Raw genomic sequence first — 14,948 nt, 5'->3', positions numbered from 1 at the left:
AGTTTGGAGCACGGCCACAGCCCCAGAAACACAAGGACTTAATGCAGAACCCAGCAGCTTGGAGCAGAAAAGTGAACGGACTATGCGTTAATCCAGGCCATCATTTCTGCCCAGAGGGGAAAGGGTGTTGCCCCATTTGCCCTCTCCTCACTGGAAAGAAAGATGGCGGCCGCATGGGAGCCTTGTGGACAGCAGGTATGGGCCGGGGGTGTGGAGGTGACTGGAACCTCATGGGAAGGGGGGGCGTTCCGGTCCGTCCTTCACGCCCTACCGAGGTCACCAGTTGCCCCCCACGAGCGGCTCTCCAGCACGGCCACAGCCCCAGAAGCACAAGGACTTAATGCAGAACCCAGCAGCTTGGAGCAGAAAAGTGAAAGGATTATGCGTTAATCCAGGCAATCATGTCTGCCCAGAGGGGAAAGGGTGTTGCTCCCTTCCGCCCTCCTCCCTCTGGAAAGAAAGATGGCGGCACATGGGAGTCTTGTGGACAGCAGGTATGAGCCGGGGGTGTGGGGGCGACTAAAACCTCATGGGTCGGGGGGCGTTCCGGTCCGTCCTTCACGCCCTACCGAGGTCACGAGTCGCACCCCGCGAGTGGCTCTCCAGCACAGCCACAGCCCCAGAAGCACAAGGACTTAATGCAGAACCCGGCAGGTTGGAGCAGAAAAGTGAACAGACAATGCTTTAATCCAGGCCATCAAGTCTGCCGGAGGGGAAAGGGTGTTGCCCCATTCGCCCTCTCTTCTCTGGAAAGAAGGATGGCGACCGCATGGGAGCCTTGTGGACAGCAGGTATGAGCCGGGGGTGTGGGGGCGACTAAAACCTCATGGGAAGGGGGGCGTTCCGGTCCGTCCTTCATGCCCTACCGAGGCCACCAGTTGCCCCCCCACGAGCGGCTCTCCAGCACGGCCACAGCCCCAGAAGCACAAGGATTTAATGCAGAACCCAGCAGGTTGGAGCAGAAAAGTGAACAGACAATGCTTTAATCCAGGCCATCAAGTCTGCCGGAGGGGAAAGGGTGTTGCCCCATTCGCCCTCTCTTCTTTGGAAAGAAGGATGGCGACCGCATGGGAGCCTTGTGGACAGCAGGTATGAGCCGGGGGTGTGGGGGCGACTAAAACCTCATGGGAAGGGGGGCGTTCCGGTCCGTCCTTCACGCCCTACCGAGGTCACCATTTGCCCCCACGAGCGGCTCTCCAGCACAGCCACAACTCCAGAACACAGAAACCAATTTCTTAACTATCTGGCTTTCAGTAGAAATACTTCCAGGGTCAACAGGTAAAATAGCAGAAATCCAAAACCAACATTTAATTCTTGAACCCAGCTGTAGAAAGCAAATCACTTCACAATGCTTTTTCAGCATGTCTGATTTGGGGGGGGGGGGTAAACTCTAAATAATAGTGGTGAATCTTTTATTGAAACAATGAATCTAATCAAAGCAGATAGAGTGTTAACTAGAATTCATCTGCCTCACAGGGACAGGGAGGGGTGGGGGGTGGGGTTTTATTGGGGTTCTTCATGGTAAAAAATAAGTATTGGTAAAGGGAAATGTGTTTGTTATTTGCATGTCTGAGACCTAAACCTGAAAGCTTTGTAACCTTTCCCACAGTGATTCAATAAATAAATTAAAAAAAAAAAAGCTATTGCCTTATGAAATGTATTTCTATTGGGGGATTTCATATTGAGCTATACCCAGTAGTGCTCAATGTTTAGTCTTGAATCAGAGATCATTCCTGGAGAGACTCAGGAAACTATATGGAGTTCTGGGGACAGAACCTGGCTGTGCCATACCCAGTGTACTCTCTCCCCAGTCCCATATTTTTTAAGTAATATTTTTTTAATGGAGGAATACTGCTACTTACTCAGGCATTGATTAAGCTGATTGAATTGGGCATGAACTCCACATAACTTTTTTTTATTTAGAATGTTAACTTTACATTATTATTATTATTTTACACCCTTTTTATTGATTCACTGTGAGATATAGTTTTGTAGCTTTCATGCTTGAGCTTCAGTAATACAATCATCAAACACCCATCCCTTCACCAGTGCACATTTTCTACCACAAAAATCCCCAGTATTCCCCCACCCCAACCCAGTTTCAACCCTTCCCCTGCCTGTGTGACAGACAATTTCCCCCATACTCTCACTCTACTTTAGTTACATTCAATATTTCGACACCAGTCTTTTTGTGTGTGTGTGTGTTGTTTAAAATTGTTTTTTTAATTTATTTTTTATTTTTAGTGAAACACCATGAGGTACAGTTATAGATTTACAATTTTTTGTGCTTGGGTTTCGATTATACGACACCAGTCTCAACACCACTCAAAACCTGCTGAAAAGGCAATGCTAGACAATTTATTTTGTATTGTTTGTTATGGATAGAACATAATGTCCAGGAAATTCTGTGTTGTTCTCATCTAGGAGCTATAGTTTATGGTCTCTAGGTCTTGGCCATTGATGAGATACGTGGCACCAGGGGCAGTTTGTGGGTGTGACTGCCAAGCTGCTGGAAAACTGGTGACCTGGTGGGAGGAGGCTTAGTCTCGATCCAAGTGGACCTGGAAATATCAGTCACGGGTTCCTGCATACCTGTTTTTTCCTGCTGGTCTACTTTCTGACGAGGTTCATCTCGTTTTGGGTGAGGCTCATCCCCTCTTGGGTGAGGCTCATCTGAGCTTGTGGAGAGTGTCCTTGGGAATAGCAGCGGTTGGGTTTTAGAGGTTTTTGGCTGCCGGGGTTCTGCTTGGGACAGGGAAGGAAACTCAACCCACCCCGCTCCGAGGTTCCCCGGTGAAGACAGCCTGCCCTTCTCATTGAGTTTTGGCAGCTGGAAGTTGCCAGGATTGTTAGGGGACAAGAGGAGGGATGACACCTACCCCTGCTGAGGCATCTCAGTGAAGTTAGCCTGGCGTAAAGTCCGGAGGCATCTCTGAGTGAGCTGCTCTGTTCAGAGATTCTTCTGTGAGTCTCTGGATCATGGCCATTAAGGAGCTTAAGTAGCAGCCAGAGGCACTTTGTGGGCATGACTTCCAGGTTCCCCTGTGGATGGGGATAGAGGGTGAGAAGGACCAGCCCATCCCCTATTCCCTTGAGACTTGGAGTTTGTTGTCATTGAACTCACGCACCTGCATTTCTCATTGGGTTTTATAAGTTGGCAGCCACCTGGGTTTTTAGGGGACAGGCAAAGGGACACCACCTGCCCCCATCTGAGGCACTCTGGTGAAGTCAGCCTGGCTTAAAGTTTGGAGGCATCTCTGCAGCGAGTCGTTTGATTCGGACATTCTTTTGTGTGCCTTTGGATGATGACCCTTGTTTCCATCTTTTCCAGAGAAATAAACTATTGGCATATACCCTGCAGAATGTGCCTGCTCACCTGCATTGCTCCATGCCACAGATCCTAACTGCATCTTTTGATCTCCTTCATGATTCTTGGATCTCCAAAATAATGCCAATAAATGAGCTTACGTAGCTGAGCCAGAGGTGGTTTGTGGGTATGGCTCCCACATACCTAACTTTCAGTCATTTAATTTCTTGGTAAACTTGGCCCCAGGTTTTGGGGTCCAAAGGCACAGCAGCAATTTGAGGGCACCTGGAAGTCTGAAGGCACCATCAGGCTGCTGATGCACTCGTCCCGCAGGTGCAGATTGACATACTGGAGGCACCATACCCCACTCTTAAATAATACTTGAAAGTCAAAGGTTTCAAGAATGTTGTGTTATCAGGCATGAAAACAATAATCTCCCTGTAAAACACATTAAAACTCTTAATTGCATTGCCATCATATAAACTCTTCTACCAGTCTTGCTCTAGAGACCCATAAATAAATCTTGAAAGAGATCAAAATCTGCAATTAATCTTGAACCTCTTCTGGGATGAATAGACCAGGGTAGATTGAAGGGTGGTGGGTTAGCCCGGTGCCTGCCTAAACAGCCCCCAGCAACCACTTGATCCCACAATCTCAAATAGTCACAGTGTCCTTGCCAAATTCCATCGTCTTGGGACAGATCTCACTGAGATATAATCTGCTGAAAATTGAGGTACACGAATTTTATGACTTAAATCTCTGGGATTTCTCAGGAATCAGGCTGAGCTATCTTCTCCCACCTCTGTGTACCGACTGAAACCTAGCAATAATATTCACACCCCAAAGCTGTCACACAGTTTAAAAACAAAAGAAGTTACTCCAGCTGTACCTTCCTTATAAAACTACCGAACATCCTGAACAAACATGATGACCTCTTAGTACCTTAGAAAGAAAAAGGGGGCCTGTCATAGATACAGGATTTGGGGAAGGGGTGGAGGGTTACTAGGGGTGGAGTGGTAGGGAAACTGGGGATACTGGTGGCGGGAAATATACACTGAGGGATGGATATTGGAGCATTGTATGACTAAATCCCAATCATGAAAAGCTTTCTATCTCATGATGATTCAATTTAAAAAAGAACAATTCTTGGTTGTACAGTTGCATTATTAGTGAACAGTAATATTTTTAAACTATTTTTATGTATTGATAAACAATATGCTTAAAATAGTAAGCTGTATTGTAAACAGATATGCTCTGGTGCAGTATTTTGTTATTCTCTTTATAGATCACAAGTAGGGATAATTTTTCATCATTACTTTTATCAGCAGTAGGGCATTTGCCTTGCCCGCAGCCAGACTGGCCGAGCTGGGTTTGATTCCTCTGCCCCTCTTGGAGATCCCAGCAAGCTACTGAGAGTATCTCTCCCACATGGCAAAGACTGGCAAGCTACCCGTGATGTATTAAATATGCCAAACACAGTAACAACAAGTCTCACAATGGAGAGGTTACTGGACCTGCTCGAGCAAAGTAGTGAATAAAGGGAGGACCGTGACCATGAATTTACTTCCTTATTTACTTCATCTGGCAGTTCCTAGTTTTAAAAGTTTAGTGCTCAGGGATTGTAGGATAACACTCTTTTGTCCTTCCTCAGGTAGCTTAGGTTTGTCAGGTCACACCCATCTAAGAACACTGAACTTGTATTGTAAGCAATGTCCTTTCTGTGTGGACACAGGAAGACAGTTAATATTATGCTTTGTAACTTGGGAGTTGATTGACTCCGAATAATATTTACTCCTGGGCATCTGATTTCTTGACTCAGCTGCCCTTAGTTCCTAGCACCCCAAAAGCAGGGTCCCGACGAGGGACTGAATGGACCCAGGGCAAGCAGTGAGCTACCCTGGCATGGAAATGGGCCAGGCCAAAGAGCCACGATACTCAACTATAAGTTGAGGGCATGATCATGGAAAATGTTGTCATGATCCAAAAGTAAGTAATGATGAGACTAGGACCCTGCGGAGCTAGGAAGATTAACCTGGCCTGAGGACTGCGAAATGTATAGTGAGATGTTCTCAGGAAGAACCAAACTAAATTTATATCTCTTACTGTGCTCATACAGAATGACATTGCTAGAAATATTAGAAGTAGATTTATTACAACTGCGATAGCACAGCGGGTAGGGCGTTCGCCTTACAAGCGGCCAACATGGCCGACCCGAGTTCGATTCCTCCGCCCCTCTCGGAGAGCCTGGCAAGCTACCGAGAGTATTCGATATGCCAGACACAGTAACAACAAAGTCTCCAATGGAGACGTTACTGGGCCCGCTCGAGCAAATCGACGATCAACGGGAGGGCCTTTACCTTTACCTTTACCTTTACTAACTGAAGGAATAACACACCCTTGTTGGGATCCCACCCTTGGGTGGATCTCCTAGTAATCTGAAGTAATCTCTGTAGATGAGATTTCATCCTTGAGTTAATCTCCTGGAGGAGTGGTCTTACCTCTCTTTGTTGATTCGTCAGTATTCAACCCACCTTTATGTCACTGCCTTGTGTGACTGCTATATAAACTAAGAAGTAAGTTCGGAAAAGGGGTGAGAAGTGAGAGAGCTCGGGCTGCAGAGATCCAGAGTCAGAGCCTTAAGGAGAGAGCTTCAAAGACTGGGGCCCAGGAGAGAAGGAGGCAGAGAAAGACAGGAGTGAAGAGGATTGGAATAAACTACTATTGATATAGACCAACCTGGCCCCCGTTTTTTTCTTCCGTCTGCCGTTGGCCAACAGCTGTTCCGATCCAGGCCACACACAGTGGCTCAAGAGCACTGAACGCAGGCGGTGAAACAGTGCCGTCCAGTGAGCCCGTGAACATACAACCTTCGGCGTGATAAGATTTTACAAGGGATCATTCACAGCACTGGTCAGAAGAGCTTCTAATGCCTTTTGAGCCATCTCTGTGGCCCATATCATTCTTAAGGGTTCTATCACAGGGACAAATGATCATTAAAATTTACCTTAACTCACTACCTTCAGTGCATTAGCTTTAAAGAAAAATAAAAGCTTGTACTTTAGTACAAACTAAGAACACCAGGTTAGCAGGAAATTAAGTTAACTGGAGGTTACACCAGGGCAGGGGTGGGCATATCTTAGGCACTTCGATCATGTTGAAGTGAGATCATTGTGTACACCAACGCCATGAATGTCAACACCATTTTAAACACTGCATCATAATAATTTTTAAATAATAATGAAGTTTATACAAAATAAGTCAGCTTAGGGTCTGGAGCGATAGCACAGCGGGTAGGGCGTTTGCCTTGCACGCGGCCGACCCGGGTTCGATTCCCAGCATCCCATATGGCTCCCTGGGCACCACCAGGAGTAACTCCTGAGTGCATGAGCCAGGAGTAACCCCTGTGCATTGCCGGGTGACCCAAAAAAATGCAAAAAAAAATAATAAGTCAGCTTATCTTATGAAGTTTTGGTATTAGAAAATGACTCCTATCTGGCTATGAAAGTTTCAGATTTCATCTCCTTCCAGGAAAAGGCTGCGGTTTGGAATTCTTTTTCAGCATTGAAAAATCTGATGTTCATCAATGATGCTAGCTAGATCTTCAAAATAATGGTGGCAACTTCTACATCAACACTTGCTACTTTACCTTTTACATTTGTATAATGGAAATTGTGACTGTCTCGAGCCCTTATTAACCTCTGCAATCTTAGAGCATTTCTTCTGTTACTTTCTCACATCTCTCAAGCCATGATGGAACTGAAGTTTTAGGGCCGTGCTCTGGATTAATCTTTGGAAAAAGGAAATATCTCTCCTTTGATCTATTCAGACTATTCAAACTTTTTTTCACATCAGCAATAATATTGTTTTTCTTTCTCTTCATTTGTGTGTTCTCTAAAAATGTGCTTTTGGAAATTACTTTGTGAGCACTTTTCATTTGTTTTCACAACTTGTCTGTCTAGCACAGGAGGTCTAGTATTTTGGCTATGTTGGCTTTTGGCATTCCGTTCTCACTAACCGTATTCATATCTACCTTTTGATTTTAAGTGGGAGATATTTTTCCTTTTACTTAAACTCTTCAAGGCCATTGTAGGATTATTACCAATATTTTCTCTCAGCGAAAGTGAATGCCTTATGAGAGATTGGTGAAGGTGAAGTAGGCAGTCAAAACACAGTTTATAAATTAATCTTGACATTTTACATGGGCAAAGTAGCAGCACCATAAAAATGTTTAAAATGGTGACATGAAAAGATTAACAATACCATTTACCGTGATAATGAATAAGTGTGAAATATTGTCAGGATTCTAAAAATGTTATACGAAGACATCAAGTGAATACAAGCTGTCAGGAAAATAATAGGAAAGAATTGCTCTATGAAGAGCTTCCACAAAACTTCGAATTGGAAAAAACAATATTTTACTTACTTGTGATACATAAAAATTGAATAAACTATATTAAAGAAAAATTCTTTTAGACTGTAAAAACAAATTAGTGATAAAGAAAAGAGATAGGATAAGAGTATTGGGTAAACTGGAAAGTAGACAATTGAATGGTGAATTGGGCACTTATTGGTGAACTTAATATTGTTTGCTAGATATTGATCTATAATGATGCACACTTGAAATTTATATGATATTATAATGCACTATTATATCAATAAAATCACAGCATCTACAAAACTCAATGAAACAGAAACTAAAGTGAAGTATGCTAATTGTCTTGTTGATAAATATTATCAGCAAAAACAAATGATATCATTAGCAACTTCTATGAGCCTCCCTTCCTCAAATTTACATAAGTCAATTTCCACGTATCAGAGGTATCTATAAGTCATTTCCTAAATCTTGTGGTATATGCTTCATTTCAAATAATATTTTCCAAAGAAAGGCTCAAGACATAACCGATAGAAAAAAATTTCTAACACAGACTTTTTTATTATTCTCAACATTGTAGAATGATGTGAGCAAAAATTCATGTTATGCATGAAATAATGTAGTTTTAAAAATCATATAAGGGGCTGGAGAGATAGTAAACCAAGTAAGTGTGCCTGTTTGGCACCAGCTAGCTGTGGTTCTATGTCCAACATTCTCTGTGGTCTCCTGAGCACTGTCAAAAGTAATTTCTGAGTGCAGAGCTAGGAGAAATTATTGAGTATCACTAGAAAAAAATCAGATAAGTCCCCTATTCTCAGATATCTCAATTGGAATATTATTTATCAGTTCTGAACATTAAATATATGAGAAACTATTTTGTTGTTGTCAATATGTGTTTGTGTTTTGCTGACATATGGCTGCACTTTTTATGCCATATCTCAATCCAAAATAGGATTCAATTCTGAAGGTAACAATGCAGAAAGTAAATATTTTGTGTACATTTTCTATTTTTCTTGCATAGATGATCCCCTGAAATTACCATAAATGTAAAAAGAATCTAAATACTTAACTTGGTCCTACGTAAAATAAATGACAAACTACATAAGTCAAGATTTACTTTTTTCTTCTTTCTTTATTCTCTCACCTTTCTTCTTTAATTTTTCCTTTATTCCAGAGCCAATTGTAGTTTGGGTTTTTTTCCACTTTTGTGTTTGCATGTAGTTTAATGCTGCCATTGGATCAGTCATCTATGGTTCCTATGGAGAGAATAAATAGAATTTTTTCTTGAGTATTGTGTCCATCAGGGAGCAGGATCACTTAATCACTTAATCACTTAACTTCCCGTTAGTCGTCGATTTGCTCGAGCGGGCGCCAGTAACGTCTCCATTTGTCCCTGTCGCGTGCTAGTGTAGCCCAATGGCATCTCTTCACTCTGGGAACATGGAGGGCCTCAAACCGATCGTTCATGACCTTGACAAAGAAGTCTGACCATCTGGTAGGTGGGCGGCCACGCGGTCTCTTGACATCCCGTGGAATCCAATCAGTAACAGCTCTAGTCCAACGGTCGTCTTTAAATCTCATTACGTGACCAGCCCATCTGATTTTCGACACCTTGGCAAATGAGACAGCGTCCCTGATCCTTGATCGTCGACGGATGTCAGAACTCCGGATTCGTTCTCTCATTTGAGTGAAACGTGATATTCCAAGCATAGCTCTTTCTATTCTTCTTTGGGAGACCTGAATGGCGTTCTCATCTTGTTTGCATAGGGCCCAGGTCTCTGAGGCATATGTTAATGCAGGAAGAACAGTGGAATCAAAGAGATGTGCCCAGAGCCGGAGGTTCTTCGTCCTCTTAGCTATTTCTTCGACGTTCTTGAAGGCGTTCCAAGCCGCTCTCTTCCTCCTGCGCAGCTCGAGTGCCAGGTCATTTGTCATGTTGACCTCTCGACCTAGGTACACATAGCTGTTGCATTCGGAGATGGTCGTTCCATTGAGAGCGAATGGGGCGTCAGGAACAAGGCTATTTCTCATAAACATTGTCTTCGTAAGATTCAGCTGTAGTCCTACCTTTCCACACTCACGGTCAAAGTCGGCCAGCATTTGTGCCGCTTGGCTGATGTTTGGTGTTATTAAAACAATGTCATCAGCAAAGCGGAGGTGGTGTAGTTGCCGACCATCTATCTTCACTCCCATTCCTTCCCATTCCAGTCGTCGCATGATGTTCTCGAGGGTGGCACTGAAGAGTTTTGGTGAAATGGTATCACCCTGCCGCACCCCTCTCTTGACATCAACGATCACTTCTTTGTAGAATGGTGAGATCCTGGTAGTGAATCCGCAATACAGCTCACGGAGGATCCTGATGTATTGGGCTTGTATGCCCTGATTGGCTAGGGCTTCAATGACCGCTTCCGTCTCAACAGAATCAAAGGCCTTCTTTAAATCAATGAACGTTAAGCAGAGCGGCATCTTGAACTCCCGAGAAACCTCAATGAGTTTGGTTATCGTGTGGATATGGTCGATGGTGCTGAATCCTTTGCGGAACCCTGCTTGCTCACATGGTTGTCCTTCATCTAGTGTTCTGCCAATCCTATTCAGGATGACTCGAGTGAACAACTTGTAGATGACAGACAATAGGCAGATCGGGCGATAGTTGCCAATGTCATGGATGTCTCCCTTCTTGAACAGTAGTACGGTCCTGCTGGTTTTCCATTGAGATGGAACCTTGCATTCAGACAGGTAGTGAGTGAAGAGCCGAGCCAGTGTATTGATGAGTACTGACGGCAGGTTCTTCAGGTGTTCAGGTCTGACCTTGTCTGGGCCGGGTGCTGTTTGCTTCTTTACTGACGAAATGGCGTGTCGGATTTCGGAAGGGAGAACGTTGGGAACGACATACCCATCCTGTGGAATTTGGTATGTCAGCAAGTGGACATGGCTATCGAAGAGATTTGAGTAGAAGTCATGGATAATCTTCTCCATTGCCGTTCTGGAGGATGTGATGGATCCATCAGGACGTCGGAGGGCAGTCATCTTGGTCTTATAGTTGGCGAAGGACAGGCGGACGTTACGAATACTTTTCCCGGCTTCTGCCGCATCTACCAGTACTTCTGCTCTTCTCTCTTTGAGGTCTTCCTTGATCGCATCTCTGCACTGCTTTGCAAGCTCGGACGTTAGCTTGCGGTTGCCTGAGGCATGCGCCAAACCACGCTGGCGAATTAGCTCAAGAGTTTTCGAAGATAGGCGACTTTTTGTGGCTATCTCTCTCTTGGCTTTCCTCGCACATTCATGGAGGTGCTGAACCAGTCGATCGTATTCCTCGTCAATGTTGTCAACAATGGCATCTTCCCATGTTGCCGCAATAGTACCAAAGAGTTCCCAGTTGGTGGTCGTTCTGGGAGTTCTCTTTTTGAACCTTGCAGCCCTTTCTCCCCGCTCTGTGAAGTAGAATTTTGCACGAAGGAGACGGTGGTCCGATCCCGTTCGAAATTTTGGGACAACAGCGACATCAGTCAGGCAAAACCGTCGATTGAATATGATGTGGTCTATTTCGTTGTGGAATCGTCCACCGGGAGACTCCCATGTCCATCGTTTAGATTCTGCCTTCTGGAACTGTGAGTTACCATGAATGGTCTTGGTCGACATGATGAACTCAGACAGTCTCTCACCCTGTTCGTTCCATTCTAGGCCATGGGTTCCGATGTGAAGTTCTTCAGCTGATCTTCTCGGTCCTATCTTGGCATTAAAATCACCCACAATGATCTTGTAGAAGGTGTGGTCTTCTTTATAGAATTTCTCTAGCTCCATGTAGAACTTCTCGATTTCTCTTTCATCATAATGAGATGTTGGTGCGTAGACAACGAAGATAGAAACTGCAGGCAGTGAGCCACATCTATTCAAATGTAAACGTCCGATTCGGGTTGTTAGGCATTCGAATGAATCAATGCTCTTGGCCAAGTTTGTGTTGATAAGGACACCGACGCCTCCAACACCTCTTTTATCGCATGTTCCGAGGAACAATTCTTCTCCAGTGTCGAAAACGGCATGGTGAGATTCGTGTCTTCTTGTCTCGGTCAGACCAATGATGTCGTACTTGATCATTCGCGCTTGTACCATCAGGTCCTCGATGGATGCATCTGATGCTAGCGTACGTGCATTGAAAGTACAGACGATCATTTTTGTCTTCCTTCGTTGTGGCAGCCTAGGTCGGCCTTGAGATTTTGTCGGCCTCTCCTTTCTCATCCTTCTCAGTGCTGCCATGTCGGTGAAGCCTTCAGGGTCAGGTGAATGAGACCAGTTGTAGTTACTGGTTTTGGCATATCGAATACACAGCGGATAGCTTGCCAGGCTCTTCCGTGCGGGCGGAATACTCTCGGTAGCTTGCCAGTCTCTCCGAGAGGTATAGAGGCTTTTGGGGTGACCTCTAATCACCCTTGTAGGTGTTACCATATTTGAACCCTATCAAATATGGTACGACAATTCCAGAAGACGGGTATTTAGTGTCTTATGATGTGTCGCGGGGCCGCAAGCGGCCGCGCGGGTCCAGAAAGCATCCTGGAGTGTGGCGACGGCTGGGTAGTGGAAGTAGTGTCGAGAGTGGAAGTCTGCCAGTGGGGTATTTATCTGGGTAGGGTGGGTCTCCTGTGCACAATTCGATCCCTGGGTGGTTGATGGAAGCAGACAGGGCAGGGCAGGGTGGGGCTCCTGATTAGAATCCCTTTGTCACCTGTGGTGGTGGGAGCAAGCAGAGAAGCTCTGTCCCTGGGTCCGCCGAGCCTGGAGTCCAAGGTCTCAGAGAGTTCCGCTTACCTTGTTCTGTGGGTCTTCAGTTGTGCGTGGGTCTCGGCCGGAGCTGCCGCGCGGGTCCGGAAAGCGTCCTGGAGTGTGGCGACGGCTGGGTAGTGGAAGTAGTGTCGAGAGTGGAAGTCTGCCAGTGGGGTATTTATCTGGGTAGGGTGGGTCTCCTGTGCACAATTCGATCCCTGGGTGGTTGATGGAAGCAGACAGGGCAGGGCAGGGTGGGGCTCCTGATTAGAATCCCTTTGTCACCTGTGGTGGTGGGAGCAAGCAGAGAAGCTCTGTCCCTGGGTCCGCCGAGCCTGGAGTCCAAGGTCTCAGAGAGTTCCGCTTACCTTGTTCTGTGGGTCTTCAGTTGTGCGTGGGTCTCGGCCGGAGCTGCCGCGCGGGTCCGGAAAGCGTCCTGGAGTGTGGCGACGGCTGGGTAGTGGAAGTAGTGGGAGCAGGATAAGAAAATAATTTCAGCACAAATATTTGGCTGCCTAGGAGATTTTTCCACAAAATGAAATTGGAAACAGTAAAATAAAAACTCAGCTTTCAACAAAAGTAAGATCAAAATGGATTTATGACCTCAACATCAGACCAGAATCCATAATGTTTATTGAAGACAAAGTCGGCAAAACTCTCCATGATATTGAAGCTAATGGTATCTTCAAAGATGTCACGCCACTGGCCGAGCAAGTGAAAACAGAGATAGACAAATGGGACTATCTTAAACTAAGAAGCTTCTGCACCTCAAAAGAAACATTGACCAAAATACAAAGACAGCCTACAGAATGGGAAAGGATATTCACCAAGTACACATCCGACGAGGGATTGATATCAAGGATATACAAGGTACTGGTTAAACTCCACAAGAAGAAATCACCCAACCCCATCAAAAAATGGGGTGAGGAAATGAACAGAAACTTTCGCAAAGAAGAAATTCGAATGGCAAAAAGGTACATGAGAAAATGCTCTACATCACTAATCATCAGAGAGATGCAGATCAAAACCACAATGAGATATCATTTCACACCACAGAGACTGGCCCACATCCACAAGAACAAAAGCAACCGGTGCTGGCGGGGATGTGGCGAGAAAGGGACCCTCCTTCACTGCTGGTGGGAATGCCGGCTGGTCCAACTCTTTTGGAAAACAGTATGGACGACTCTCAAAAAATTAGAATTTGATCTGCCATTTGACCCAGCTATAGCACTCCTGGGAATATATCCCAGAGAGGCAAAAAGGTATAGTCGAAGTGACATCTGCAATTGTTTGTTCATTGCAGCACTCTTTACAATAGCCAGAATCTGGAAAAAACCTGAGTGCCCAAGAACAGATGACTGGTTAAAGAAACTTTGGTACATTTACACAATGGAGTACTATATAGCTGTTAGAAAAGATGAAGTTATGAAATTTACATACAAGTGGTACTACATGGAAAGTATCATGTTAAGCGAAATGAGTCAGAAAGAGCGGGATAGACACAGAAAGATTGCATTCATCTGGGGAACATAAAGCAACAAAAAGGGAGATTAACACCCAGGAATGGCTGAGATTAGGACCAGGAATTTTGCTCCATGAATGGAAGGCCAGCCACAGGCTCTAGGTAGAAAGGAAGCTCAGATAGAGAAGAGAGTACCAAATGAAGGGTGTTGTGAGGGCCCTCCCAGGGTGGGAGAAGCATGCTAAAAGTAGTCGATAGACCAAACATGATTGCCACTCAAAGCCTCTCTTGCAAAACACAGTACCCAAAAGAAGAGAGGGGGAACAAGGGGGAATGCCCTGCCACAGAGGCAGGATGGGATGGGAGGGGGGAGGGATGGGGGGGGGATGCTGGGACCCATGGGGATGGATGACGGGCACTGGTGGAGGGATGGGCACTTGATCATTGTATAACTGAAAACCAAGCACAAAATTTGTAAGCCTATAACTGTACCTCATGGTTTTCACTAATAAAAAAAGAAAAAAAACCATCAGCTTTCAGGAACAGCTGCCTGGCAAGTTTCCTTTTATTTGCAAAGTTGTCCCTGTGGTAACAGTGCTGAGAGAAGACATTTCCCTAAGTTTGTCTGACTTTCTGAGTTAATATGAAGTTTTTTTACATTTTCCTTACATACTTGATGGGTGTCTTCAAATATCTGTTAGCCATATGTCAACCGGAAATTTCAGCAACCAGGTAATAAAAGTGATATGTATTTGTCCTAGGCAATCATTCCACATTTGCTAAGTTGAGCTCTACAGAATTTAGAGCAAAATTTAATGCTAAAATGATCATGGAAACATTGACGACTCATGTATTATTTCCCTCAAATAAAATATATTAATTTTATACTTGACTCGATAACACACATGCATAAAAATAAAAAAAGCTTCTGTAGCATCTGTTGATGAGATAACACCCTAAAGAATTGATATTCCTGTAAACTACAATGGAAACCCCATCACTGGGTAATAAGCTGAAATGGGGGAGATTTCTGTGGTGCATAATCTTAT

Source organism: Sorex fumeus, unplaced genomic scaffold (assembly GCF_029834395.1).
Source record: "Sorex fumeus unplaced genomic scaffold, SorFum_2.1 ptg000037l, whole genome shotgun sequence".
Lineage (NCBI taxonomy): Eukaryota > Metazoa > Chordata > Mammalia > Eulipotyphla > Soricidae > Sorex > Sorex fumeus.
The sequence above is the reverse complement of the archived record's forward strand: the minus strand, read 5'-3'. Positions refer to the sequence as shown.